This window comes from Leptinotarsa decemlineata, unplaced genomic scaffold, assembly GCF_025532065.1.
Source record: "Leptinotarsa decemlineata unplaced genomic scaffold, Ldec_3_MD MMD2_tig00000251_RagTag_RagTag, whole genome shotgun sequence".
In the NCBI taxonomy this organism is placed as follows: domain Eukaryota; kingdom Metazoa; phylum Arthropoda; class Insecta; order Coleoptera; family Chrysomelidae; genus Leptinotarsa; species Leptinotarsa decemlineata.
The window spans coordinates 2,856,324-2,882,932 of NW_027412547.1; the positions used below are offsets into that span (position 1 = coordinate 2,856,324).

The following is a 26,609-nucleotide window of genomic DNA, read 5'->3' on the forward strand; positions in this document are numbered from 1 at the left end:
CTTTTGAAGATGAATAGGTATCATCCATACAAAATCAAAATGGTACACCAATTTACTGAAGATGACCCTGATCGAATTTTGCGAAATCATGACAGACACCATTACAAGGCATCCTACCTATCTCCACCATATTTATTTTACTGACGAGTGTACATTTTTTTCAAACGGCAATGTTCACAAACAAAATTGCCGTTATTGGAGTGACACCAACCCTCAAGTTTTCCGGGAAACACATACCCAAAATTCAGAAAAAATCAACGTTTGGGTGGGAATATTGGGATACCCTATTGTAGGACCTCTATTTATTGATCAAAATTTAACAGGGGAAATGTTTTTGAATATGCTGGAAACTACTGTTGAAGCGAATTCTAATGAATTTGATATGGATATTGTATTCTAACTAGATGGAGCACCACCACATTACTCCAGACAAGTAAGAAACTATTTGGATACTACTTTTCCCGGTCGTTGGATTGGCCGTCCAGGTCCTACAGAATGGCCAGCCCGCTCGCCAGATTTGACACATTTGGACTTTTTTTATGGGACTATTTGAAGCAAAAGGTGTACGGAACTGAACCTACTTCAGTAGTGGATATACGGCAGAGAATAATGAATATTTAGAGATATTGACGTAACTGTGTGGCGTGGAATATGGGATAGGCTGTTCATATGTCAAGGAGTTCAAGGCAATGATTTCAAGCATCTTGTGACCTGACATCAAGCTTATTACCTCATATTATTAAGTTAAATGTCAATGTATTCAGGCAATTATTAAAAGTTCCGCCATTTTGCAGTAGTTGAAGATACAGAGATTATATTCTAGGGTTGTGAAGCATTTGTCAGGAGCTTCAAAAAAATGTGTCACAAGACCCCCTTTCCATTTAATTTTTTCTCCAGATGACGCTCAGTCGCCATCTTGGAAGTTTCATCTGTTAATTTCACTTCAGAATAGTATTCTTACATTAATTTCATTATCCCAAATTTTAATTTTTTGAGTTGACCCTCCAAAAAATAAAAGGGGGGGAGGGCATTAAAAAAAATCACTGCATAAGGATTTTGTAGCTAACTCCTCATCAGATAATGTTTCTATATTGTTGAGGAATTTGAATTATACTTTTCAATTTTGAGATGATATCGAAGTGTATTTTACATAGTCTATGTTAGTCATCATTGTGCTTGTTTCGTCCTGTTTGTCAATTAAAACTTAATGACACTGTTTTTGACTTATCACATCTATTGTTAACAATAGTTGAAAGGATTAATAAATATTTTATTATTTTTATTTTATATTTAATCTGGAAGGGGGAGGGGGGGTAATTGAATGTACAGAGGTGCCAAATATAAATACTCAACATTGGAGATTATTGAAATTATAGAATTAAATCTCCAGCGATTCAAATCCATCGTGAACTTCCACCTTCATACCGACACCGCTCCTAGTACGCCATAAGGTTTTTTATGAAGTGTTCTAAGGAAGAACAACAACATCAAGAAAGTTACATGAGCTGGGTTTTGGGGAAATTTGGAATAATTGGATCGATTCATTTATGTTTGGCAGAAGCCAATATGTAACCATCACCAATGTAATTAATGGTAAAAAAAGAATAATGAACTCTCAACGGATACCTCTATCACTCGGAGTACCACAAGGTTCAGTCTTGGGACCTGTACTATTCCGAGTATATATAGATAAAATTGACGAATCTGTTCCTGATGCAAAGTGTGTGAAATTTGCTGATGACGTTGCCACGATTGTAACAGGCTCCGAACAAACAAGTATACAACGAAAATGCGAGCAAACAATGAGATCATTGAACTGGTGGTTTTCCAGTAATTCGCTTGTTTTCAATCCAAATAATAATAATAATAATAATAAATATGCTTTATTGTCATAAGAAAAACTTGTTGACAAAGCAAGATACATATATTCAATTACAACACCTTATAAAATAAAACTATAAATTATCAAATACTTCGATAACTTAACGTCAAATGTCAAATGTCAAAATAACTAATACAATCTACAATAAAATATGCCGGTAAATAGATCTTTCTTTCAATATGCACATCAAAGCAAAACTTTTAAAAGGAGTCATTAAAATATTCCTGTAAGCTGTAATACGGTCTATCTACAAGGAATTTTTTTACGGTCCTTCTAAAAACCCTGATAGATAAGTTAGTAGTAGACCTTATGTCAACTGGCAGATGATTATATAATTTGGCTCCATTATAAATTATCGAATCTTTTACTAAACTTGAGGTGGGGATAGGGAGCCTAAAAGTAAACTCACTACTTCGAGTCGAATATGGAGTGGTTACTGAAGTGAATTTTGATTTATTTACGAACACTAAGCACACCGTCTCTAAGATGAACGCTGCTATCACAGTTAATATTTTATTGGTTTTAAAGAGTTCTCTACATGAATCTCTGGGTTTAACATTACAAAGGCATCTAATAGCTCTTTTCTGTAGTACCAGAACAGAAGACAAAAGGGTTGGACTACATGCTCCCCAAAATGGTATGCCATATCGAAGATGGGCGTCAATTAAAGAATAGTAGGCGATTTTCGCAATACTGAAGTTCAGTTCCTTTGAAACCACTCTCACTGCATAACAACCGGAGGATAACTTACTCCAAGATGTCTAACGTGTTCTTCAAATTTGAGCTTATTATCAATAAATACACCCAAGAATTTAGTATTTGATTTGTTTTGTAAGATACCCTTACCCATGTGAAGTTCATCAAGCGAGCATTTAAATGATATCACATTGGATTTTGAGACATTCAAGGATAACATATTAGCGTCACACCACGATTTTATTTTTTGCAAGTCAGAAGATATTTTTCTATGCAATTCAAATGAGTTCTTCTCTCTCCATAAAATAGTGGTGTCATCCGCAAATAGCGTGAAGCTGCCTGATATATTAATTGTTGTCAAATCATTAACATACAATAAAAACAAAATGGGACCCAACACGGAACCCTGAGGCACCCCAGTTTTGATTACCCTCCTCTCTGAGACTTCAGTTGTTCTAACCATTTGTTCACGTCCTGAAAGGTAAGATTCAAACCATTTGTGAGAAGTTCCTCTGCAACCATACCGGTCCAGTTTCCTAAGGAGTATGTCATGATTAACGCAATCAAAGGCCTTAGAAAGGTCAAGAAAAACTGCTGCGGCTACATCACCAGCGTTTATTTCTGAATAAAGTTCGTACAAAAGTGAGAAAATTGCCTGGTGAGTACCCTTTTCAGCCTGAAACCCAAATTGGTTGTTACTTACGATGCTGTTGAGATTCAAAAATTCATTCAAACGTTTCTTGACCAATTTCTCAATGATTTTCGCCAAAGTCGGAATCAGAGATATAGGCCGTAGATTGGAGGGGTCCTCCAAATCCCCTCCTTTATGTAGAGGGATAACAATCGTAGTTTTCAGGGATGTGGGAAACACTCCAGTATTGAAGGAAGAATTGATTAGTGCTACTATAGTTTCCAGAGCTTCAACAGGTAAATTGAGAACTATCTTTGCAGAAATTTCATCATATCCAGCTGCACTTTTGTTTTTAATATCATACAAAATTTCGGTTAATTCACAAAGATTGGTGTCATACAATATAAGCATTTCACTAATTATAATTTTATCTAAATTGATCAGAGGATCGTAAGGCGCATTGATAGTACCGCTAAGTTTTTGAGCAATCGTGCAGTAATACTCATTGATTGTGTTAGGATTCATAGGAACATCAACAACTGTTTTTCTCGATTTACCTCTCAGCTCATTAATAACTGACCACGTCTCTTTGATTTTATTATTCGATTTCTTGATGTTGTTCATGAAATACATATGCTTAGCTTGCTTGATAGTGGATCTATATATTTTGCGGTATTCTCTAAAATAAGTAGAGATGAATTGGTTGTTTATGTACTTCTTAACATAATGCAGTGAGCGTAAATTTCTAGAAGATACTTTTAGACCTTTTGTCAGCCACGGTTTCTTAGATTTCAATTTAATTTTTTGTTTCGGGAATGATGCATTGAAAACATTCGATAATACAGAATGAAAAGATAAGAATGGATCAGATTCAGTTAGAATATTTTGCCAGTTGACCTCAAGACAATTCATATAGAACCTATTATAGTTCGAACCACTGAACAGCCTCCCATATTTAGATTTAATCCGCTTATCTGATGAGTTGATGAGTACCGAACAAGTAATTGCTTCATGGTCAGAAATACCGGAAGGAGTAACTGAACATGTAATATTTTGTGCATCCAAGTTGCTACAAATATAATCAATCCGAGTTGCAGAGAATCTAGAAATGCGAGTATCCTGCTCTACGTGCATAGCCAAGTGGAACGCCAAAAATAAATTATTAAGTGATTCTCTAGCAATAGATACGTAGTCATTATAATCTATATTAAAATCCCCTGTTAATATCAAGGAGCAATTAAGTGGTAAGTCCGAAAGCAATATCTCTAAGTTGTTTAAGAAAATATTAACATCCGATGATGGAGATCGGTATAGACATACAATATATAAATTATATTTTTTACTAAAACATATTGTGAATTCAAAAATTTTATCCACCAAGAGGTCCTGATACTTATCTATTTGAATGAAAGAGTATTTACTAGCTGCATTATTATTAATCAGAATGACTGTTCCGCCATAATTAGAATCAGTTCGCGAGTTTCTGCATATAACAGAGTAGTCAGATATAAAAATAGGTTCATTTATGTTGCACCAATGTTCAGTTAACAATACTAAGCTAGGAAATGTTAGGCTATCCAAAAAACTATAAAGTTCATTACATTTATGTCTCAGAGATTGAATATTCAGCAATACCAAAGTAAGGGAATCAGAGAGGGAGCTGCAACTAGCTCTATCGGTATATAGTGAAGATTTTACTTTGTGATGATTTTTAAACAAATGGTAGGTTAAGTCTTGAGTATTCGTTATGTTATGAACTTCTACATTACCATCTCTAAAAAAGAACTACATTGATAATGAGCTTGAGAGTCAGTGTCTCTTGAGGATATCTCAGGTTGATCATTGTGAAGTAGAAACGAATTTGAAACATTTCCATTGGTCATTTCATTCTGATGTTCAGCTTCATAAATTTCTTCCGCGAGGGAAGCAGGATTGTCGTCCGAAACTAAAGAGATACATGATAATCTTGGGTAAATGTGGTTCGTAGCTGGCACGTATTGTTTGCTCTCAAGGGTATCTTCTTTACGTTCGCTAAGGGTATAATTTGTTGGTGCTTCCTGACATTTCATGCGGGTCTCGAAATGTTTCAGTAAAGACTTACTCAAGAACCGCTTCGCAGACTTCTTTAAAGAAAAACCATTACGTTTATAGTTACTTCCTCTGAATATATTATTACAATCTAAAATGTTCTGCGATCTATTTTTCTCGTGTAAGGTTTTCATTAATTTCAAGTTATTATTGTAAATTGATTTATTAATTGTAGAAGAGCCGAGTCGGTACGGTTGTGTGATAAACAGTATGTGAGGCGACCTCTCAAGGATTCTAGGTACTTCATTTATTAGGTTTGAGTTTAAATTATCAGGCCATAGTACTACTACATCATTTTCTTGTTGATTTTCAACAATTTTTTCCGCGGTATCAAGAAACTCCGCGTCACTAGCGTTAGGTTTAAGAATTACCTGAACAGAATACTTGTTATCTGCTTGGTAATTGAGAAATTCTGCCATGTCTCTACCATTTCGTCCCGCTACCAAAATAATAGTATTAACCTTAGTTGGCTCAGCTTTGTTCTTAGTTTTATACATTATACATTATACATAAAACAGTAATTATTCAATTTTGTAATTATCAAAAAATTCTTGACCCACTATATATTGATGTGAATAATCAGCTGCTTCCATTGTCAAAAAGTACTAAGTTTTTGGGTGTTGAAATTGACAAAAATCTCAATTTTAAAGTACATTGTGATGGCCTCATACCAAAATTGCATTCTTTAGCATTCAAGCTACGAAATCTTAGCTATATTCTCAGTCTAGATCAACTAAAAATTATATACTATGCTGAAGTGGAGTCGAGATTGCGCTATGGTGTACGTTTCTGGGGTTGGTCAACCAACGCAGGTAAAGTTTTTTTGGCTCAAAAAAACATCATCAGAAGTATCACTGGTGTAAGTTACATGGAGTCCTGTGAACACCCTGCTTGTACATAATGGAAATTTGTGTCTACGTTTTTCAAAATAGAAGTCAATTTCCTTTAATAGGCTCTACTCATACAATTAACACTAGGCCAAAAAAATATATCAAGTTCCTCTAGCTCGAGGGCGGATTGCTCTTAAAGGTCCTAATGTTGCAGGTCCTCGTTTGTTCAATATTTTACCAAATGAAATAAAAGAAAGCAAAACATTAGAGATGTTCAAAACAAAGATTAAAAATTTTTTAGTTCTGAATGCGTATTACAGTGTTGATGATTATTTAACGTAAGTGTATGTGTGGTGTGTGCATGCGTTTTCGTGTGTGCTTCTAGTTTTAGTGTAGTAGGTAGTTTATAATTTTAGCTTTACTGACTATTCCTAATACAATTACTTATGAAATTGTCGAACAGGAAAATAAAGGATTTGATTTGATTTGATTTGAATTGAATTTGAATTCCATGAAATTATGTGGAATCTATCCGGAAGAGATCCAAAAGTTGATCGAAGTTATTTCATACATAAAAAAGAAACCTTCACTACTGATTTAAATTTTTCGACACATTTGCCGTTTTCAAATTATCAACTAACTATGCTGTCGATTTTAATTCGAATTTAAAGAATATTTCAAAGATCGTAACCTTTGGAGGTTTTCTATTTTTAATGAATTATTGATATACTTGATATGAAGTTATATAAAATTGATCATTTTGAATGGTAGATTTTCCGCATTTCAGCAAAATAACAAACCACAACTCAATGTCGTTTCGCTAGAAGAAATATATATTCAATTTTGGAAAGAAAGGAACTATTCTGAAGGAGAATAAAAAACGATATACTTTCATTTCCGGTTGTTCTTCAAAATAATGGTCCGTTACCTCAAGGACATGCATATAAATTCTTATTTAATTCAAATTTTAGAGTTATTAGGTTTATTAGGTTATCTAAAAGATTCACAAAGTATGGTATTAGAAGACATCATTGCTCATTTTTTTACATAATAATGAAATAAATATTTTGAAATGAATTTGGAAATATTAATCTGTCCCAACTATCCACACAGTAGGATGTGGTAAACGTCTATCGAAAAACAACTACTTCCCCGGTTAATACCATGCTGGATATTGAATTATAGGTAGTGTAGTGTAGTGTAGGTAGTTGGTTGAGATTGCTATTTCGAAATTTATTTCAAAATATTCATTTCTTTATATGTGTATGTATGTCTCCTCGATAGTTTTTATTTTTTGATATCCAATGATGAATTAGATTTTGATGGCTTCTTTGCTGTTTTCAGAAACGATTCCTAATAATTAATTTTGCTTCATATAACTGATTCTCTTGATACTAAGAGCTACTTAAAACTCATCCCAAAACAATGCCTATGAATATCATAATGAATGAGTATGGAATCTAGTTGTTCCATATCATGAAAACGCGTTTGAAATATTATTATTAGTGACTGATTGATTTTCAGTTCAACAAATTGCTGATTGTAGGTACGGTAAATTATTTGAGTCAAAATCTCCAGTAAACTGATGTATTAAGGTGTTAGAATTAGAAAAATATCGTAAAACAATGAAATAGCTAACATTGAATGAAATGTAACACACAGTAGCTTATCAGGACGAACTTCTAGTATTTTTCAATACAATAGCGCATTAGGTGGTAACTTGTTGTATTTCATAATTTTGCCGTTAAAAAATAAATATAGTTTAAAAAAACTAAAAAACACGCTTTCAAAGAACATCGAATCAAAAAGTTAAAAATATATTGTTTTTAAATAAGCTTAAAACAATAACGAACGGAAAATGCTAGTATTATTGTGAAAAATGCGACGGGCGCTTTTTATACAAAAATTATGGCACAAAGCGCCTATGCTTTTTTCACAATAATACTATAGTCTAAGATCCGAACCTAAATCGACCTTCACCGAGCTGATAATAGAATGAAATATATTTTATAATGAATTCAGTATATTAGAAAATGTGTTAAAAATGGGTTCGCTAAAAAATCCTGGACAGACTATTTTTCATTATTTTTTGAAGAATGATTTATAATTAAATTTTGCAACATCAAGGTAATAAGAAAATTGTTGTCCTTACTTGAAGTATAAAACGTATAGAATGTGCAGCCGAGGGGTTGTCTATCAACATACAAACATGTTACAAATCTTATAACCAAACGAAAAAACTTTTCACGTCACTAAAAAGCAAAGTTCCTGTAATGAAACAATTCAACTTGATTTATAGTATTCCATGTTTTGACTGCGATAAAATTTACATTGGGATGACGTCACAATTATTAAATAATCGACTAAATGGACACAAACATGAAAATTTCTAATACTGCTCTAAACAAGCATATTGTTACCGACAACCACAACTAAAATTTTAATGGCACCAAAGTTTTAGCGTATGAACACAACCATGATAAAAGAACTATAAAAGAAATGATATATATTAAAAAATCACCAAACACTATAAACAATAGAACAGATATCAACAACCTCAGCCAAATCTACCACACAGTTCTTTAACTTCAAAAATATCCTAACAATTTAACCACACTTCATAATAAAACTAGTCCTATTACCCCTACACATAGCAAATAAACATTCCAACAAAATGAAAAAAAGAACCAATCGCAAAACAAAATTTTTATATTCCATATCCTGCAGAACTGAGACACGCACCGATATACATATGACACACCGATTTCCATCAACTAACATTAATTTTTAAAATTATAATGTGGAAAAAAGCCAAATATTATAATGAATTATGCGGTACTTGCCAAGGTATGTAACCCTCCTTTCGTGAATACTTAACACTCAATTTAATATGTTTTTTTGATTTATTCCAGCTGTTAATTACTGAAAAATGTTACCCATTTTCACTGATTTAAAAAGAATTTTACTGAAGATGCCTCTGGCCAGAGGCGAAACGTTCAATTGAAGTCTTTTTTCCGTATATTTTACTTTAACATGTGCGCAATAACCCAAGAAAATTAATCAAAAATACATACAAGGGTTCAATATATATATATATATATATATATATATATATATATATATATATATATATATATATATATATATATATATATATATATATATACAGTGTGACCCATTTAAAATGGAACCACCCCTGTAGAATGTGCATTTTTCAATCAATCTCAATTTTTTTTTATTGAAATATTAAGCATGAAAAACTGTATCTTGACACTAACTTTCACAATTTTAGTTTCATTTCCAAGGCACTCTATGGTTTTTTTTGTTTGTCAAAAACGGCAAAAGTTTATTAGGCAATTTTTGTTTTCAAATTTGACTACACCACTGGATTCGTAGTCGTTATAAATCAAAACTGTCAAATTTTCATTATAAAATATTTGTTAACAACGAAGTTACAACAACTTCAATTTTGGAAACAAAGTATTTGTTTGTAATTTTTATTCAGATTATAGACATATTTGAGATCTGACAACACTGTCATCACCAAGTAGAACACCAGTGAATTTGTACAGTGAAAATCCGAAGTCAACAGCTCAATGCGTTCTACAGTTATAACTCCTGAAAATATGTGCAAGCGTTTTGTAATAAAAATCTGACTACGCCACTGGATTTGTGGATAATATTCCCTTAAAATCATTCATTTGAGTGTTGGTTAGTGTTAATTTTACTGACGGTGCTTCTGTCAATGGGAAGTCGATTTGGATGTCTGTGAATAAATATCCTAGCTGCTTCTCTTTCACTATGATAATTGTCCCCAGAAATTCTCACAATTTCAATTCTTTCTTCTAATGATAATTGCAAAGCCATTATTAAATGCACGTAACTAACAACTATTATTTTATTTATGATTAACTGTCAAAATCACAGCCTACTGTTGATTTATTATAAAACCTTTGCATAATGAGTTCAGCTTCCTCAAATTATTGATATCTCCTCTAAAAGATTGTTTTAGCTGAGTTATGAAGAATTTACAGGGAACAATTTTTGTCCTGCTCTCTGTTTTATTATTGAATAAATGATTTCCATGCTTTAAATCAATTTGATTTTAGCGGCTATGCGGAAGAATGTACCTACTAAGTACGGCATAACTTGAAAATGAATTTTTAATTTTCTGTTATTCTAGAATACACTTCTCGTAACCTACACTCAAATGAATGATTTTAAGGGAATATTATACACAAATTCAGTGGCGTAGTCAGATTTTTATTACAAAACGCTTGCACCACAAATCTCTCACATTACCATATTTTCAGGAGTTATAACTGTAGAACGCATTGAGCTGTTGACTTCGGATTTTCACTGTACAAATTCACTGGTGTTCTACTTGGTGATGACAGTGTTGTCAGATCTCAAATATGTCTATAATCTGAATAAAAATTACAAACAAATACTTTGTTTCCAAAATTGAAGTTGTTGTAACTACGTTGTTAACAAATATTTTTTAATGAAAATTTGACAGTTTTGATTTATAACGACTACGAATCCAGTGGTGTAGTCAAATTTGGAAACAAAAATTGCCTAATAAACTTTTGCCGTTTTTGACAAACAAAAAAAACCATAAAGTGCCTTGGAAATGAAACTAAAATTGTGAAAGTTAGTGTCAAGATACAGTTTTTCATGCTTAATATTTCAATAAAAAAAAATTGAGATTGATTGAAAAATGCACATTCTACAGGGGTGGTTCCATTTTAAATGGGTCACACTGTATATATATTGCACGATATATGCGCACGACTACGACTACGATGTTGGGTTGCCTTAAGGCAAGTGCCTTACGGCGAAACATCGATGTCTACCAGTGAGGATAGCAGTGTTCCATGTAAGTGCAATTTGTTACCATTCATTTAAAGTAGAACTCCTGTGAATGATGTCTAATTTTATTCCATAACGAATGTTTGGAATACAAACTGAGTAGAGAAAAGTATCTTCTGTATAATTCAGTGTTCATATAAAAGTATTTGTTTCCATATATTTTTTTTCTTTCGTGTAATTCAATGTTTATATGAAAGTGTCTGTTTCAGGAGGACTTTCTTTCAGTTCGTGCCAGAAAGTTACTTCTTTGCATGATCTACACATCCATGTATAGAATTACTTATTTTCATATTGATTACTTCCTTCCTTTCTTTGGAAGATTCCCACATTTTTTTGTATTAAGATGGAGTAGTAGAAAGCCAAAAACTTTCTTTCCCAAAAATTAATCACTCCTAAAAATATAACACCTTCAATTCATTTCATTCATCTTGTAAACCGCGCAGAAAAAACTGAAGAAAAATATTACTAATGTAAAAAATATAAATGACGAATTATCTGACTTGCTGATCATAGAATACTTTTACTGAATCAATTAATTGTGAATACACAATAGTTAGTTTTCGTCTATGTAGCAAGAATAGTGTAGCCTGTACACAGCCTGTACAAGGTACAGACTTGTACCTTGCAATTGTACAAGCTTGTACAAGGTACAAGCCTGTACAAGGTAGAGGCTGTGTATAAGGTGCAGGCTCTGTACCTACTGTGTAAAAATGATTTTGAGCAACATTTTACTATATATCAGGTATGGTAACGTTTGATTTATCGTCCGCAAATGATTGTAGGGTAAATTGATTAACTGGACAGAATGAAATAAAAAAAATATATCATTTTCCAAATAGTAAGTAAATATCCCAACGAAGGACATGATTTGAGCATTACTTTCAATTATAAATAACTTTTGTTAATTACATTCTTTAGTAGGTATTCTTTGATTAGTGAAATGTGCCAATTTGTATAATATTCACGCTTCTCTTCTTCATTAGCAGAACTGCTTCTTCCATCATCAACGCTGGTGTTCCCAGGGATGCATATTGTCTCCAACCCTCTTTTTATTGTATATCAATGATTTATTGGAAAAAACCAAGAATCCAATATATTGCTTTGTTGCACACTTGTCTCGTCATTCCATTTGGATTCTAGGACATCGGTTACGGAGGCACATCTTCACCGACAGCAGGAGGTTGCATATCTTAATGAGGATCTAGAAGTGATTCCGAATTGGGGTGGAATTAACCAGGTTCAATTCAATGCAACAAAAACCCAGGCATCGGTTTTCTTCAAGAAGATAAATGTCTCCGAGTCGGATATAACAATGTCAGGTCAGACAATTCCGCTTTCTGCTTAGATAAGTTTGTTGGGGGCTCAAAATGGACACCAATATGTCTCGGCACAATCATGTCGCTGGAATTGCGAAGGCTGCTTCTCAAAAGCTTGGAACACTGTTCCGAACCAGAAAACTGTACACACCTCAGCAACTTTTGATGCTTTATGTAGCTCAGATCAGAACATCTTTGGAGTATCGTTCTCATTTAAGGAGTTCTGCCCCCAAACATACCTTGAAGTTGTTGGATTCCATCCAGAAAAGAACCATCCGCCTGACTGGAGACACGGACATCACTGGCAACCTAGAACTTCACTGTTTAAAAACTCTTTCATTTGGAAAAAGTTTTTCCAAATGGATTTAATCTCCAGCGATTCAAATCCAATGTGAATCCCTACTTTCGCACAGGGACCGCTCTGAGGATTTTCCTGTAGTGCTTGTGTTTTGTGTTAGAAAAAAATACATGTTGGAGTAATCCTCTGATTGATTTAATTTCATTTATTCCGAAACCTTTGTTAAAGAGTGATATTTGAATCAACCATTCTGTCTGATAGTGATGATGGATGATAAACATTTCATTAATGCTATAATTGTGTTGTTTAAAAAATAATGAATATGTAAAAAATATTTTCCAGTGATTTCATGACTTGACCCTCATGATTATCACAAGAATACCAACCAAATAAATTATTTTTAGTACCCAGTACAACCATACATTGTAATACGCAATAAACTCTGGCTTAGCACGAATTTCTCCCAGTTAAACTCACCACGTTCAGTTGTTTTCAAAATCGTTTTCAACTCCAATCCACTATCAAATTTCTCCATTCGCAACGACCGAATTTACTTTTGACATAAACATAAGACACATTACGATCAATCATCAACTGAGAACAAAGTATATATTTTTATTATTATCGTCTCGAAACACCGACCAATTCTGAGAGTGAGCTACGTACTGAATTCAGGGTTGGGGTTGATTTTCTATGTGGCTCACGGTCAGACCGCCCCCAGATCGATATCCGCGAGAGGCGGCAATACGGGGGGTCTGAAAAATGAACTACTACGGAGGTGTCAACTACTAAAGTCCTCAATTTCCCGAATGGAATTTGATTAAACTGAGTGAATTTTCTAAAACAAGCAATACTCTTCTGTTAAACGACAACAATTCTCAAAAGTCAAAACTTGTGCGAGCTGAGGACTAACGAGGTCTTACCTTACAACGTGTGATTCCTAACACGGGGTGAAAATCAATCGTCTAGCGTCGCGGGTTGAACCACCGGTTCACACAGCGGTCGATTGAGTGGGAGGAGGAAACCATCGACGTCAACACGACCGGCTACCGTTTTATCAGGTCTTACAAGGTCCTACCGTCCTACAAGGACGGTAGGAACTAGTATATAAAAATGAAGAAGTAGAAAGCCAAAAATTTCTTTCCTAAGAATTGGATCGTGTTTTCAGAAAGTTGAACGTGAAGGAATTACCGAATTACCTCGAGATAGCAGTAATGATTGCATATAAAAAGGCTAGCGGCGCAACTGCGAGTTAGTCTGCGTAGGAAAGGCGAAGGAAGCGAAACAGTCTATTGTGAAATGAAGTAATACCCGTCAATAAAAGTATTTTGATTTGACTTATTGTTTTTATGTGTGATTTGTCAGTATGGAAAAGAAGCGAAAAATTGACAGTGAATGCAGAACGCTCCAAGAAAAATGGAACTTTCAGTATTTTGTGATTGAGTCCAGTAATGAGAAGCTATGTTTAATTTGTAATGAAACCATAGCTGTTCTTGAAGACTATAACATGAAACGACACTATGAATCAAAACATCTTCGAAGTTACTCCAAGTATCCAGGAAGTTTGCGGAAGAAAACATTGGAAGCTTTGAAACGCGGACTCAAATCGCAGCAATCTTTGTTTACCAAAGCGAATACTGAACAAAAGTCTGCAACTCGCGCCAGCTTTCGTGTGGCTCTTGAAATCCGAAAACGTGGCAAACCATTCACCGATGAAGAAATGATAAAAGATTGCTTGATTGCAGTAGCCGAAGAAATATGCCCCGAAAAGGTAAATTCATTTAAAAGTGTCAGTTTGTCAGCAAACACCGTGGCTCGGAGGGTGCAAGACATCGCAGAAAATATATCATCTCAACTGGACATCATGAGTGGTTTTCTCTAGCATCGGATGAATCAACGGATGTGTCAGATACTGCTCAGGTGTTGATTTTTATTCGCGGAGTAGATAAAAGCTATGAAGTGTATGAAGAACTTCTTGATATTGATTGTATTCACGGCACGACAACTGGGGCAGATATTTTTAAGGGAGTTGAAAATGCCATTAGTAAAAAGAACCTTCGATGGAAAAATTTGAAATCTATAACAACTGATGGAGGCAAAAATATGTAGGTATGGTAATAATAAAGTAGTGGTTGCACTTGTGTTAAAGGCTGTAGAAAATGATGGTGGTTCAAAATCATTAGTCTTATATTGTATCATTCATCAACAGTTCTTGTGCGGAAAATGTTTGGATATGTCTGAAGTTCTGAAATCAGTCATATCAGTTGTTAACTTCATCAGATCCACTGGGCTGAATCACCGACAATTCCGCGAGTTTATTCAACAGATTGGAGAAAATGAGTTACCATATCATACTGCCGTACTCTAGCTTGGTTGCGGAAAAGTCCTTAAGCGCTTTTTTGAACTTCGAGCAGAGATCGAAATTTTTTTAAATGAGAAGCAGCGCCATTTTGCCGATTTAGAAAATAGTGAATGGATGTGGAAGTTAGGCTTCTATGTCGATTTGACAAATCATATGAACGAACTAAATTTGAGATTGCAAGGAGAAAATCAGCTTCTCCCTGATTTATACACCAATATCAAATCCTTCAGGCAGAAAATAATACTATTTCAATCGCAATTACGTAAAAAATGTTTCACACATTTTGAAACATGTGAAATATTCAGCCACACTACAGAGACTGAATTTCCCGTCAATTTTGCAATCGAAACTTTGAGTGCTTTGAAGATAAATTTTGATACTCGTTTTTCAGATTTTGATGTCATTGCGAAGGAAATTAAGCTTTTTCGAAATCCTTTTGATTCTGACATTGAAACCCTGGCTCCGGAAGTCCAAATGGAAATTATTGATTTACGGTGCAGTGATATGCTTAAGAATAAATATCAAAATTCATCTTTGATGGAATTTTATTAGAGTCTTCCACTGGAACAATTTGATAATTTGCATAAATTTGCTCGTGGGTTGTTTTCTGTTTTTGGTACTACTTACTTGTGTGAGAAAAAGTTTTCCAAAATGAAGTACACAAAGAATATTTACAGATCTCAATTAACCGATGACCATCTTAAATCTCTTTTGATAATTGCTACAAGTAAAATTGATCCACAACTACAAAGTATTGTCGGTGGAATATCACAATTACATAAATCATCTCATTATTGTTCTTGTTTTACTGTGATTCATTTGAATTATTAGTTTGTTATTAATATGCTTAAACTTATATACTTGAGTTAAGTTTCCTTTGTCATCATTTCTGTCGTTAACTTTTACCTTGCAAGTAAATAAAACGGAGTAATTATCATTCTGTGTTTTCTTCTTCAACTTATCACAGCAATAATAACAACAATTAGGTAATCATTGGCTATCGCAGGCCAGATTGATGACAGTAAATCATTGGCTGTCGCGGGCCGGATTGATGACACTGGCGGGCCGGATTTGGCCCGCGGGCTGTAATTTGGAGACCCCTGTTCTAAAGCATAACAGATACGAATTTTATTAAATGGGAAAAAAGTAACTGTTATTGGGAACAATACAATGGTTGAAGAAAATTAACGGTGACTCTCGCCCTTCTCGAAATATACGGGGAAAACCAAAAATGCTATTTTTCGTTTTTTTCGAATGGAATTGTTATTTCGGAGAATATTAAAAAATGGAAAAAAGTGTCATTGTATTCGATGTGTACTATGACGGTGTGATGATAAATATTCGATAGAACGTTTCGTGTCAACATTGCCACCATCAACTTTTTTGTAAATACGAACCTGTCTTTTTTATTACAAATATTCATAAAGCAATAAATTCACAATCCAAGAGTATATCAAATTTGATATTTTCATAGCGTTTCATCTGAAATAACTACCATCATCAGTGACAAACATTTTAAATTATAAAATTTTATATTGTCGTAATCCTTCTTTCAGGGCTTATTTCTTCCTAATCATCACCTCAATGAAAGGGATTACGGAAGGAGAGTACGATTTGCGAAGTGATTAAGACGTAGAAATAGGGAAGTTGGAAATATTTGTAAAAAATAACATGTACGGACGAATCAAAATTCATCAACAATGGTTGGTTCAACAGAAATATACATTAAAGGTGGAATACTACAAATGAACATTAACATAGGGAAACCAATTTCCAAGAAAGGTTCGGAATAAATGTTTAGTTGGGAATTGTGGGAACAAACATCTTTGGTTCTTTCTTTCACGATTATCATTTGAATCATGAAATGTATCTTCATTTTCTATTCAATAAACTCGATGGCTACTTAGATGAATTGCCACTGAATATCCGCCATGAAATACAATATTTTCAACGATGGCACTTCTCCCCATAATGCAGCAATAGTAAGGGAACTTTTAGATGCAACATTCTCAAGAAAATGGATTGGAAACATTAGACCAATTGACTTGCCAGCTCGATCCCCAGACCTTACTCCTTCAGATTTGTTTGTCTGGGGATACATAAAGGATAACGTTTTTTCAACACCAAGTACAGATATCGATCATCTCGAACAAAAAATAAGAGATGCATTTATGAATATTACATATATCATGTTAGAAAATTGCCACAGAAATTGTCTGGACCGACAACTTATGAGCATCCAACAAAGAGGTCGTCGTCAATCTGTTTAAAAAAAATCTGTTTTTCCGTCAACCAGCTGTCGCAACCTCACGAACGACAACCCTCAGAAGTCGAAACTTGTGCGAGCTAAGGATTAACGAGGTCTTACCTTTTAACGTGTGATTCCTAACACGGAATTCAATTCCAGCATTTAATGTAGATTAGCATGATAGCTTTGATTTTCCGTATTGGTTTCATTTTTCCCAAAAGCTCATGATTAAATAAATTGTTTTTCTGTCTGATTGTTGTCACTGATATGGTGGTTATTTCATATGAAACGCTATAAAAATATCAAATGTAATATACCCTTGTATTGTGAATTCATCGCTTTATCAATATCTGTAATAAAAAAGACAGGTCCGTATTTAAAAAAAAAAGTTGATGGTGGCCATGTTGACACGAAACGTTTTATCGAATATTTATCATAACATCGTCATAGTACACTTTGAATACAATACCAATTTTTCCCCATTTTTTTGATTTTCTCCGAAATAACAATTCCATTCGAAAAAAAACGAAAAACAGCATTTTTTGTTTTCCCCGTATAACTCGAGAAGGGCGAGAGTCACCGTAAATTTTCTTCAACCACTGTATTGTTCCCGATGACAGTCACCTTTTTTCCTATTTAATCGTCTTCGTATCTGTTACGGTTCAGAATATAGCAATGTTACCACATATATGATAAAAGAAACGGCCTGTAGAATAAATAAAAACTGCTTTCGAAGGTCTGGAAAAACTTTTCCGCAGATTTCTACCCAAAATCATTGATTGGTGCTGGAAAGTGAAAGTGCACCCACTTAGATATGAATTGAGATCAGTTCGAAAGTAAGTAGCTAGTTTTCTTCATCTCATGAAGACGCCAGGTGAAATGCGCGTCGACAAAAATATCACAGTTCTGATGTTTGGACAAAATGCTTGTTTTGGACTCATTTTGAGCTAGAATTTCCTGTTAGACCGTTCATTAAGTGACTTCGGAGTGTGGGATTTTCCCCAAGAAATAATTTATTGCCGGGAACTTGTCAACCTCATGAAGCATCTTAGACTAATTGAAGTTATTTTCTGTCATTTCAATTTTCTGTGAATTCGATCGTCAACTCAATCGATAGAATCAGTTGTATTTTTATTTGTTTTTAATGACATTTCACGTAATAGCTTATGCATTATGCTGGGTGGCATCGGCAAAATTTTCCTGAAATATTTTGTCTCTATGGGAAATCCTCTCAAATTACTTGATAAATTCTAAGAGGAATTTATGAATTATAGATGATAATTAGGATTATTGTGAGGAAAGAAACTGTTTTTTTCTGAGATGAGAATGAAAATTTATATAAATGTTTCAATCGTTTCAATTTCAGGAATTGTGGATTACACAATTGATATGATGCGTGTACTAGTTATTTGGAAAATCCATTGGAAAAAGTTACTCTTATCTTTTTTCGAAGGGAATTGTCCGTGGAAGGTCGTTGAAATACTTCAAAGTTATTTTGTGTTATGTAAGTTCAGACTTCCATTGTGTAAAAAGAGAGATAACATATTCATCTCTCATTGTTCATTAAGAGAGATAACATTGTTATTGATACAAAACTTCTCTCCTGGAAATCTGACTCTTAATAAAGCAGACCTCCCATCTTCGAGGGTGCTAAACGACCAAAAAGGAACGATTGGGAAGTCGACAAGAAGGTTATCACAGCACCGGCAGTTGAATGGGCTACCAAGTCTTTTCAGTTCTTCAAATCTCCTGGAGAAGATGGTATATTTCCAGCTCTTCTTCAAAACGGACTGGAAATGATTTCACCTAATCTCATAAAATTGTATAAAGCTAGTCTGGCGTGGAACTATATACCACCCAGTAGGTTGCCAGCATGGGTGGTATATATACCTAAATCGGTACGACCAATTAGCCTTACATTCTTCCTGTTGAAAGGACTTGAGAGGTGCATTATATGCATCCCCCTAAATAACCACCAGTATGCTTATCAAACCGGCCAATCGACAGATTTAGCATTTAGCAAACAACCTTGTATTTCTCAATATTGAAGGAGCATTTGACAATGCCCTACCTTAACCTATAGAATCATCTCTGGCTAGGAAAGGTATAGAATCGATCTTAACGGGCTGGATCTATGCCATGCTGGTAAACAGAACTACAAGTACGACTCTTCAAGGCGAGGCCATTAGGTTCAGGGTCACCGGAAGCTCCCCTCAAGGTGGGGTATTATCTCCCTTTCTGTAGTCGCTCCTGATGGCTAGTCTGCTTGATGCCCTCTACAGAAAAAAAGTAGATCTGCAAGCTTATGCAGATGACCTTGTCATCTTGGCAAGGTCCACGTCGGGAAGGATAGCTAGTAATATTCTCCAAAGCACGATGGACGTTGTTCACAGTTGGTGCCTGAGGGAACAGATGTCTGTCTATCCCAGCAAAGCTGTGATAATCCTCATCACCAGAAGGAAAAAATTGCCACTTTCCCCCAAAGGTGAGGTCATTCCATTTGGAACGGAGGTGAAATATCTTGACACTGTCCTTGATGAAAAACTCACTTGGAACGCTCACTTGGAAAAACTTTCACACAAAACTAGACTGTCCCTATGGACATGTCAAAGGATGTGTGGTAAAACTTGGGGTTCAGGTCAATTGTCAGACCAATGATCACTTATGATGCAATTGCCTGGTGGTCGAAGGCTTTACAGAAAACAGCCCAGGCGAAGGTCTCTGGCTTACAGAGGCAGGCTTGTTTGGCTATCAGTGGTGCCATCACTACTACACCGTCAGCGGCTATGGAGATTCTTCTAGATCTACCTCCTCTCCACATTTTTCTGGAGAGAGAGGCTAGATGGACTGTATATAGACTTGTGCACATTGCCAATTGCACAAATCAATTTAATGCAGAGTGCAACAGACTGTTAGTTGATACTGGAAGTCACAGCATTCTGGAAATAGCCTCTGACTTTATGCCTCCAACTGTCAACTACGAACTGTCCTATAAAGTACTGTTCCCGAGTATAGAGGACTGGATTCTCCGAAGATCAAAATACCAAGAGCAGATAGTTGTTGGTTCATAGATGGATCAAAAATACCTTCCGGTTCCGGTGCAGGTGTTTTCAGTCGCAGACACAGGACAGATATATCAACCTACCTAGGAACCTATGCGATTGTATTTCAAGCGGAATGTTACGCTATTGAATTGTGTGTGGAGAGATTGGAAGAATCCAACCTCATACACAAGTCAATAAAAATATTCTCCGATAGCCAAGCGGCATTGGAAGCAATTGGCTCCTACCAAGCAACATCTGAATTGGTAGCAAATTGCCAAAAACGCCTCTCCTCAATAAAAAGACTTAACAAATTGTCTTTGGTCTGAATTCCTGGCCATACTGGCCTGGAAGACAATGAGGCTGCTGACTCCTTTGCAAAGGAGGGTGCTGCAAGCAGCTTCATCGGACCAGAACCTGTCACTGGCATCGCTTTAGACTTTGCCAAACAAAGATTGAACACCTGGATGGCAAGGAGATTTATGGACCCCTGACAGAATCTTCCAGGATTGGCTCACTCCAAGGCGTTTATTCACCCATCGAAACTTGATACCAAACATACATTAGGGATGAACTACGATGTCTAACAGGCATTCTTACAGGTCACTGTCATTCGAACCATCATATGCAGAGACTCGGACTGCCGGAAGACTGTGTGTCGTCTCTGTCAGGAAAATCATGATTCAGCAGAGCACATATTTGTACCTACGCCGCTGGAGACCGAATCAGGTTTTTTGAGTTCGAAAAAGCTCTTACCATCTGACCTGAAAGACCACTCGCCATACAAACTGTTGAGGAATGAACAAGAATTTAATCTACATCAACATGTATTAGGTTTTGTTTTATTGATAAAAAAGTTGTTGATAGAGTTGTCACTGTCAAGTTAGTTGAATTAATTTTTTCTGAGATTTGTATATTTATTTTCATTAAAGTTGTTTACTGTTGAATAATCCAGGTTATGGGCCCAGGTGCGCATTAGTCAACGATTGAGTTGGAAAAGTAAACTTGAAAGTTTTAATGAAAATGGAAATCTCAAAAGTTGTGACTGATAAGTTAGAAGGTCAATCAAATTGGGTCGACTGAAGTTCCAGTTGAAGATTCAACTACAAGCGTGTGAAGCAATACAAGCTGTGGAAGGTACGCTTCAGAAACTCTCAGGATCTTTAGTGGGATATATTGGTAATAAAGATGGTTATCGAATCTGGGTCCCAGAAAAGAATGACGTTATCTTGAGTACAGATGTCAACTTTAAAAATGAGAAAAATTGAAATCTGTCATCTGAAAAGTCAACCAGATTATAAAGTTGTCGATCAGCAAACTGATACTGAAGCACAAAGTAGTACGGAAGAGCTAAGAGAGTCAAGTGATATATCTCCTGTAGGTGACGAACAGATTTGTCAGCAGTTAGGAGAAAATTCCAAACGAGAAGGATTGAGAGACAGATCAAAACTATCAAAACCAAATTATTTTGATGCTTACGAGATGATTTCGGAGGCTTACGATGTTCCAGAAAACTATAATCAAGCATTGAAATCAGATTTTGCATCATTGTGGAAAATTGCCATGGATGAAGAAATGAAATCTTTAGAAGAAAATCAAACCTGGGAGAAAGTTGATCTTCCTTCATCAAGGAAAGCAATCTCAAATCGATGGATTTTCTGAATAAAAGAGTCTTCTCACCTAAGTTCAAAGCAAGATTAGTTGTAAAAGGATATTCCCAAAAGGCTGGACAAGATTATGATGAAACTTCCGCTCAGGTAGCCGATATAATGACAAAACCTTTACCAAAATGTCAGTTTGAATATTTGAGGGATACACTGGGTGTTGCAGATGAAAAATTCAGTTCAAGGGGAAGTGTTGAGGAATGAACAAGAATTTAATCTAGATCACCATGTATTAGGTTTTGTTTTATTGATAAAAAAAAGTGGTTGATAGAGTTGTCACTGTTAGTTGAATACATTTTTCTGAGATTTGTATATTTATTTTCATTAAAGTTGTTTACTGTTGAATAATCCTGTGTTCGACCTAAAACTCAACACAAACTAATCGGCTTCGTCAAGAAGCTGAGTTTATTTGGTCTAGTGTGAATAGGTGTGAGCCACAATAAACCCTTGCGGGTTGCGGTGTAGGGCCAAATAGACCCACTCATTTCTGACCTAACCTAACCTATGTAATTGTTATTTCCAGATATTCATTTCAATTTTCAATTGTTCTTGCAGGGATTTTGCATCATTTTATATCATATTAGACAATGGAAGTCCGAACTAATGAAATTCACTATGAAATATTGTCAACCACGTTCAAACTAATTTGATTTCTGTTACAACCGCATAAATGAGCTCATCAAATCCAAATTGAACAACTAGTCAAGATCATTAAATCATTTCTTGAAAGTCGGTATTTTTCCAAGTCCAAATGGAGACAAATTGTGAAATTTTTCTAGCTACCCTGACATTTTGGATACTCTAAATGTATGCGCGAAAGGTATATATTCATATCTTGAAGCAATTAAATAACATATGATATGATTCTTAATGTAACTGGGTCGTGAACTTGCTTAAATTTTGAAAAAAAATTATGGAGATGTTAACCATGAAAGCGTAATTTATGAAGCTTGACGGAATTCTTGCGATCAAGGATAATGAGCGGATATTATATCACATCCAAACTCATTACTCAATGTTTATTTCGAAAATATTTTTGTAAAGAGCCTGTCGAATCAATATATTCACAGACGCCTTTCACTAATTGAATCGTTATTCATTACGGACTGTGGACAGAATGCAAGAAATAAATTTCAGGTATTTGCATAAAATCTACGTTTTCCTTAGATTGTAGAATATCAATTTCGACATTCTTTTGAGATTTACGTGGGACATGCGGCGAGCAGCAATGAGGAAAATCCTTGTAAAGAAGGAGTCAACATGAATAACAAATCATTCACATTACCAAATTTGATATTAGGATATAATTCATCATCCATCAATATTAATTCATCAGTTAGCCTCAGAACGATATCTGACATATTGGAACATTTCTGAAGGTACTTGATGACGACGGAAATACTACATAGGCTGAAAAGTCTCGGACCTAACACATAGATGGCGCCAGTTTTTGCATTTACCGCTCTTTCAGTTAGAACTAACCTTTAAAAGAAAGGTGTTGAAATTTTATGAAAGTCTATTCTTAAGTGAGTTATTGTGCTTGGAGTGACACTACTTTTGTTTTTTAAAACAATGGATCGAAAACAATTTCGTGTTTTTTTTGTACCTTGGGAGCTGTCGTGACTTGTCCATTTAGTTCAAGTCTTCAGAAAACACTGCAGCCTCTCGGGCTTATTGCGTTTATTCTCCCATCTTCTCATGACACCCATTCCATCAGTCTTGTTCCCTGTACTAGTTTGTACAGGTTCCGTGTTTGATGTTCGTCATATTCTTCTGCGTAATTTTGTACGTCCATATATTGCCTGCCTCCTGTGATTCAGTGCCTCACATTCGCATAAGATGTGTGGAGCTGTTTCTATCCCTTCGTTGTACTGCCCCATGTTATTCAGGTGTCCTCTAAGCGGACAATGACCGGTTAGTAACCCTGTAATTATTCTGAGCCGATCCCTACTATATTGAAGTAGTTCTTCGTTTCTTTTCTCGGACGGTTCCTTAATGAAGGTTCTACTGTCTTTGTTGCCAGGTACTTTTGTACAGTACTCTGTGTGCTTCTTATTGGTCCATGTCCTAATCTGGTTTCGTACTGCTACGCGATGTTTTTGAACAAGATAATTAAATTTACAATAGGGTTGCCGAAAATCAAAAACACCACTAACATGCCCGACTAGGTCAGTGGTTTGCACAAAGTCGTGGGTGCAACTAATTAAAAGAAAAACAATGATTTTAAACTAAATGGGGAAGCGCCACCAATTTTTGTTGGCCAGTTAAAAACCGCAAAACTGCCCAGTTATTGGGGAAGCCCACTATTGAAATATTTAACTTCTCATAAAAGTAATAATTCTATTTGCAATGACTAAGGAAGTTTATTACAATAATAAAAAAAAAGAAATACAGTGACCCCTTTGTTTGCCAATTCCTCACTTCAATTGCTAGATTACTACTAATATGTGCTAATATGTGACGTCACGTAAAAGCTTACACCATTCATCTCAATGAGGTAACTTGTACATTTTATTATAGGAAATAAATAAACACCGGGTTCTTTATTCAAATAACTTAGTCTAAACTTAGCTGCTTTTCGGGTGCTCCTTTTTCGTAAGCTGCCAGGGAATGAATACTGATCCGGCAGTATCGGTGGATACGGATGTAGTAGGAATCCGTTAATATTCCCAGTGGTAATTATTAGTAAAGGTAACGATCAGGAAACTTCTTCAAGAGACTAATCTGGCAATCGATTTCAATTTCCCAAATTCAAGCTGATGCAAATTCGCCTTTCTTAGGAATATTCTAACACCCTCCTAATAATCGAGGGAGTTTCCAACACAAAACAGACAAAGATCGTCCTCTGAGAATTGAGAGAAAATACTGACTATTTGCTCTTTTTATAAAAATCCTGCTTTTGCAGCGGTGGTTTCCAATACTGTCCCAAAATACTCCAAACTTCACAATATCAAAAAGGAACCACAGTTGGCTGAAAATTCGAAAATCCCTTCTAGGTAGTTGACGAGCGAAATAATTCAACCAAGCAATCAGTTCATTCAGCAATTCACAATCGAAAAATATCTTTTCGCCAAAATTTCCGTCCTTATCCTTATGTCCTTGGGTGTGAGAAAAAAAAGGAACACAACCTATTTACCGACCTAGTCGGTGTCATAGGCGGGTTAGAAAGGTTTTAAATATACATAAATTCGCATGTGGAAATGAATAAACTAACCGATTATTGAAAGTATAAATAAATTGTTTAATTTATAACAAAGCAAAATTGTATCGTGACAGTACCAATGATTTTGGTACCCCCAGAGCTGGTTTCGGACCTATATATATAAATGATCCGCTCATTTCTTTGAGGTCTCAATTTAATAAGCCTTGCAAGCTGCAAGATAGCATACACTTCCGCCTGAAAGACGGATGTGTATAGTCCTAGCGGATAGCTGTAGTTAAGATTTCTATCCGCTTGGTATATTCCAGCTCCCGTTCCATGTTTGGTCTTCGATCCACCTGTTTACCAGGTATTTTTTCCAAACATGTTTTCGGGATGACTAATGGTCTTCCACTCTTCACGGCCTATGATTTTGGCCTTGAAGTTTGTGTTAAAGGTGTACTTCGGTGGCATGTGGTACGTGCACATATTCAATATGTGCTCCTCCACTTGTTCCGAAATTTCTGTTCGGTCCGATCTTTTGTAGTTCGGTGAGTTTTCCAGTCTGAATTGGCCCATCTTGGCCTCCCCTATTATCACACGGTGTAAAGGAGGTAGATTGAGGAGTGTCTCCAATGCAGCTGTTGGGGTAGTTCTCATTGCTTCCATCATTCCCAAACATGCAAGTCTTTGCACCTTGTCTAGTTTGTTGATGGTGGTCGCCTGCTTCATTTTTGACCACCAGACTAGAGATGCGTATGTTATCATGGGTTTAACCACTATCGTGTATAGCCAATATACCATGTCTGGTTTTAGCCCCCATGTTTTTCCATAGGTCTGGCAATCAGTGCTACCCCCGCTTTCCTCTTTATCCTGTCCAAGTGTTGGTTCCAGGTCAGTTTGGAATCTAGGATTACTCCCAGATATTTAACCTTCCCCGACACTTGTATTTCTTTACCTCGAAGTTTTAGAGATCCGAGACCCTCCGTTGGAGTCCTCTTGGTGAATGTTACTATGGTCGATGTGGATGGGCTTATGTTAAGCCCATCCAAATTAACATTTGGGCAGGAATATTGGGAAACCATATTGTAGGACCTTCATTTATTGATCAAAATTCAACAGGGATAATGTATTTGAATATGCTGGAAACTACTGTTGACCCTCTCGTCACTGAAATCTTCGAAGCGAATCCTAATAAATTCGATATGGATATTGAATTCCAACAAGATGGAGCACCACCGCATTACTCTAGACAAGAGAGAAACTATTTGCACAGTTCTTTTCCCGGTCGTTGGATTGGCCGTCGAGGTCTTACAGATTTGACACCTTTAGACTTTTTTATGAGGCTATTTGAAGCAGAAGGTGAACGAAACTGAACCTGCGTCAATATTGGATACACGGCGGAGAATAATAAATATTTATAGAGATACTGACGTTACTGTGTTCGAAAATGTTCAGCGTGATAGGCTGTTCATATGTCGAGAAGTTCAAGGCAACTATTTCGAGCATCTTCTGAACTGACCTCAGGCTTATTACCTCATA

At 35.5% G+C, this 26,609-nt stretch overlaps 1 protein-coding gene across 1 annotated transcript in view; it reads right to left on the reverse strand.

The window, feature by feature from the left end:
* The window catches only part of LOC111504533 (uncharacterized), a 99,378-nt gene extending 86,021 nt beyond the window's left edge, over positions 1–13,357 (reverse strand). Inside the window, exon 1 of the mRNA XM_074173515.1 lies at positions 13,091–13,357. The gene's annotated coding sequence lies outside the window, so the exon portion shown is untranslated. The remainder of the gene's footprint in view (positions 1–13,090) is intronic.
* Between the last annotated feature and the right edge of the window lie 13,252 nt (positions 13,358–26,609).